This window comes from Triturus cristatus, chromosome 11 (genome assembly GCF_964204655.1).
Source record: "Triturus cristatus chromosome 11, aTriCri1.1, whole genome shotgun sequence".
Classification (NCBI taxonomy): Eukaryota; Metazoa; Chordata; class Amphibia; order Caudata; family Salamandridae; genus Triturus; species Triturus cristatus.
The window spans coordinates 98,513,220-98,518,219 of record NC_140594.1 but is presented as its reverse complement, the minus strand read 5'-3'; positions in this window follow the sequence as shown (position 1 = coordinate 98,518,219).

Genomic DNA, 5,000 nt, shown 5'->3' with positions numbered 1-5,000 from the left:
TGCCGCAGGCCGGGGGACAGGGCCCGGGGACGGAGACCCCGACCCGGGGCCCGTCCGGGCCCCTGGAACCAGCCGGGGCTCCGGGGACCGCAGGCGCAAGGGAAGCCTCCCCGGGCCCTCCGGACCGCGCCCCGGGCACCCTGCCACGCGGAAGGACCCAGGACGGAGCCCGGGGCGGGGAGGCCGCCCTCCCCGGGGACCCCAGGGGCCCGGCCGGAGCTCCTGAACCCAGGCGAGCGAGGGGAGGCTCCCCGGCCACGACGGAACCCCGTCCCGGGCCTTTGGCAGTGCCGCAGGCCGGGGGACAGGGCCCGGGGACGGAGACCCCGACCCGGGGCCCGACCGGGCCCCTGGAACCAGCCGGGGCTCCGGGGACCGCAGGCGCAAGGGAAGCCTCCCCGGGCCCTCCGGACCGCGCCCCGGGCACCCTGCCACGCGGAAGGACCCAGGACGGAGCCCGGGGCGGGGAGGCCGCCCTCCCCGGGGACCCTAGGGGCCCGGCCGGAGCTCCTGAACCCAGGCGAGCGAGGGGAGGCTCCCCGGCCACGACGGAACCCCGTCCCGGGCCTTTGGCAGTGCCGCAGGCCGGGGGACAGGGCCCGGGGACGGAGACCCCGACCCGGGGCCCGCCCGGGCCCCTGGAACCAGCCGGGGCTCCGGGGACCGCAGGCGCAAGGGAAGCCTCCCCGGGCCCTCCGGACCGCGCCACGGGCACCCTGCCACGCGGAAGGACCCAGGACGGAGCCCGGGGCGGGGAGGCCGCCCTCCCCGGGGACCCCAGGGGCCCGGCCGGAGCTCCTGAACCCAGGCGAGCGAGGGGAGGCTCCCCGGCCACGACGGAACCCCGTCCCGGGCCTTTGGCAGTGCCGCAGGCCGGGGGACAGGGCCCGGGGACGGAGACCCCGACCCGGGGCCCGCCCGGGCCCCTGGAACCAGCCGGGGCTCCGGGGACCGCAGGCGCAAGGGAAGCCTCCCCGGGCCCTCCGGACCGCGCCCCGGGCACCCTGCCACGCGGAAGGACCCAGGACGGAGCCCGGGGCGGGGAGGCCACCCTCCCCGGGGACCCCAGGGGCCCGGCCGGAGCTCCTGAACCCAGGCGAGCGAGGGGAGGCTCCCCGGCCACGACGGAACCCCGTCCCGGGCCTTTGGCAGTGCCGCAGGCCGGGGGACAGGGCCCGGGGACGGAGACCCCGACCCGGGGCCCGCCCGGGCCCCTGGAACCAGCCGGGGCTCCGGGGACCGCAGGCGCAAGGGAAGCCTCCCCGGGCCCTCCGGACCGCGCCCCGGGCACCCTGCCACGCGGAAGGACCCAGGACGGAGCCCGGGGCGGGGAGGCCGCCCTCCCCGGGGACCCCAGGGGCCCGGCCGGAGCTCCTGAACCCAGGCGAGCGAGGGCAGGCTCCCCGGCCACGACGGAACCCCGTCCCGGGCCTTTGGCAGTGCCGCAGGCCGGGGGACAGGGCCCGGGGACGGAGGCCCCGACCCGGGGCCCGGCCGGGCCCCTGGAACCAGCCGGGGCTCCCGGGCTCGCAGGGGAAGACCCTCCGGGCACCCTGCCACACGGCAGGACCCAGTTGCCGGCTGAGGACCGAGAGGGGTCCCAGAGTACCCTGTCCCTAGTAATCCGGAGGAAGGCTACCCCCCATTCTTGAAACCCGCGCGCTCCGAGTGACGGAGGGGACCCTAGGGGCGAACGCGCCCGGCCTCCTGGAGCCCTGGCTGGGATCCGAGAGGCGAATGGACCCTCATCGGGACTTCCAGGCCTGGCCCTGCCATCTGGTCGTCCCATTGGAAAGCATTGCGCGCGACCAGATGGCCGAGGGGAAAGGCGCCACCAGATGGCTGGCAACTGAAAGGACTCCCGCCTGCCCAGCCACCCACCCACCCACCAGGGGCTCGGGGTGGGACTCTGCTTCCCGGCTGGGCCTCAGGCACGGGGAGGACCACCGGAGCTCTCGGGGCCTGGGCGCCCGGGGGAGGGGGGGGAGAGGACTGCCCGGGACCCGTGGAGCCCGTTTCTGGGCACTTTGCCATGCCGCGGCCCGGAGGAGGGAAGCCCCGGAGGCCTGGGAAGGATGTTGCCCGGGCGTAGCCCGTCTGGTCCCCGGCAATGAACCGCACAGCCCCGGCATGGGTGTTCCGGCATACCCTGCCCCTACTAATCCGGAGGAAGGATACCCCCCTTTCTTGTAACTCGCGCGCTGCGAGTGACGGAGGGGACCCTAGGGGCGAACGCGCCCGGCCTCCTGGAGCCCTGGCTGGGATCCGGGAGGCAAATGGACCCTCATCGGGACTTCCAGGCCGGCCCGGCCATCTGGTCGCCCCCATTGGAAAGCACTGCGCGCGACCAGATGGCCGAGGGGAAAGGCGCGACCAGATGGCCGGCAACTGAAAGGACTCCCGCCTGCCCACCCACCAATGGCTCGGGGTGGGACTCTGCTTCCCGGCTGGGCCTCAGGCACGGGGAGGACCACCGGAGCTCTCGGGGCCTGGGCGCCCGGGGGGTGCGGAAAGGACTGCCCGGGACCCGTGGAGCCCGTCCCTGGGCACTTTGCCATGCCGCGGCCCGGAGGAGGGAAGCCCCGGAGGCCTGGGAAGGATGTTGCCCGGGCGTAGCCCGTCTGGTCCCCGGCAAGGAACCGCACAGCCCCGGCATGGGTGTTCCGGCATACCCTGCCCCTACTAATCCGGAGGAAGGATACCCCCCTTTCTTGTAACTCGCGCGCTGCGAGTGACGGAGGGGACCCTAGGGGCGAACGCGCCCGGCCTCCTGGAGCCCTGGCTGGGATCCGGGAGGCAAATGGACCCTCATCGGGACTTCCAGGCCGGCCCGGCCATCTGGTCGCCCCATTGGAAAGCATTGCGCGCGACCAGATGGCCGAGGGGAAAGGCGCCACCAGATGGCCGGCAACTGAAAGCAGCCATAGTGGTAGGGCTCCCTGCCTGCCCACCCACGCAGGGCTCCAGGGCTCTGCACCAGGGACCCTTGTCCCGGGCAGACGGACACTTGTCAGGCCGCAGGACGGGGACTCCCACGCCCCAGGCCCTGACCGAAACCCAGGCCCCGGGGCCGGTCGCTGCTTCTCAACCCAGCCAGGCCGGGGAGCCTCCTTCGGGCACACGGACCCTAGCAAGGCCCGGGGAGAGCCTCCCCGGGCCCCGGTGGACACCCTGTCCCCAGCTCCCGGACACTCGGCTGGCTTGCGGGACAGGGGGCTCCCGCACCCCGGGACGGAGCTCCAGCACCGGGCCCAGCTTCCTGGACCCCCAGCCAGGCCGGGGAGAGCCTCCCTGGGCCCCGGTGGACACCCTGTCCCCAGCTCCCGGACCCTCGGCTGGATTGCGGGACAGGGGGCTCCCGCACCCTGGGACGGAGCTCCAGCACCAGGCCCGGGACCAGCTTCCGGACCCCCAGCCGGGCCGGGGAGAGCCTCCCCGGGCCCCGGTGCACACCCGTCCCCAGCGCCCGGACCCTCGGCTGGCTTGCGGGACAGGGGGCTCCCGCACCCTGGGACGGAGCTCCAGCACCGGGCCCGGGACCAGCTTCCGGACCCCCAGCCGGGCCGGGGAGAGCCTCCCCGGGCCCCGGTGCACACCCGTCCCCAGCGCCCGGACCCTCGGCTGGCTTGCGGGACAGGGGGCTCCCGCACCCTGGGACGGAGCTCCAGCACCGGGCCCGGGACCAGCTTCCGGACCCCCAGCCGGGCCGGGGAGAGCCTCCCCGGGCCCCGGTGCACACCCGTCCCCAGCGCCCGGACCCTCGGCTGGCTTGCGGGACAGGGGGCTCCCGCACCCTGGGACGGAGCTCCAGCACCGGGCCCGGGACCAGCTTCCGGACCCCCAGCCGGGCCGGGGAGAGCCTCCCCGGGCCCCGGTGCACACCCGTCCCCAGCGCCCGGACCCTCGGCTGGCTTGCGGGACAGGGGGCTCCCGCACCCCGGGACGGAGCTCCAGCACCGGGCCCAGCTTCCTGGACCCCCAGCCAGGCCGGGGAGAGCCTCCCCGGGCCCCGGTGGACACCCGGTCCCAGCGCCCGGACCCTCGGCTGGCTTGCGGGACAGGGGGCTCCCGCACCCCGGGAACGGAGCTCCAGCACCGGGCCCAGCTTCCTGGACCCCCAGCCAGGCCGGGGAGAGCCTCCCCGGGCCCTGGTGGAACCCTGTCCCCAGCTCCCGGACCCTCGGCTGGCCTGCGGGACAGGGGGGCTCCCGCACCCCGGGAACGGAGCTCCAGCACCGGGCCCAGCTCCCGGACCTCCAGCCAGGCCCGGGGAGAGGCTGGCTTGCGGGAAAGGGGGCTCCCGCACCCCGGGAACGGAGCCGCACCCTGGGACGGAGCTCCAGCACCGGGCCCAGCTCACGGACCTCCAGCCAGGCCCGGGGAGAGGCTGGCTTGCGGGAAAGGGGGCTCCCGCACCCCGGGAACGGAGCCGCACCCTGGGACGGAGCTCCAGCACCGGGCCCAGCTCCCGGACCTCCAGCCAGGCCCGGGGAGAGGCTGGCTTGCGGGACAGGGGGCTCCCGCACCCCGGGAACGGAGCCGCACCCTGGGACGGAGCTCCAGCACCGGGCCCAGCTCACGGACCTCCAGCCAGGCCCGGGGAGAGGCTGGCTTGCGGGAAAGGGGGCTCCCGCACCCCGGGAACGGAGCCGCACCCTGGGACGGAGCTCCAGCACCGGGCCCAGCTCCCGGACCTCCAGCCAGGCCCGGGGAGAGGCTGGCTTGCGGGACAGGGGGCTCCCGCACCCCGGGAACGGAGCCGCACCCTGGGACGGAGCTCCAGCACCGGGACCAGCTTCCGGACCTCCAGCCAGGCCAGGGACAGCCTCCCCGGGACCCCGGTGGACCCCCTGTCCCCAGCGCCCGGACCCTCGGCGGGAACCAAGGAGGGTTAATTGGGACGGAGCCGCACCCTGGGGCGGAGCTCCAGCACCGGGACCAGCTTCCGGACCTCCAGCCAGGCCAGGGACAGCCTCCCCGGGCTCCCGGTGGACCCCCTG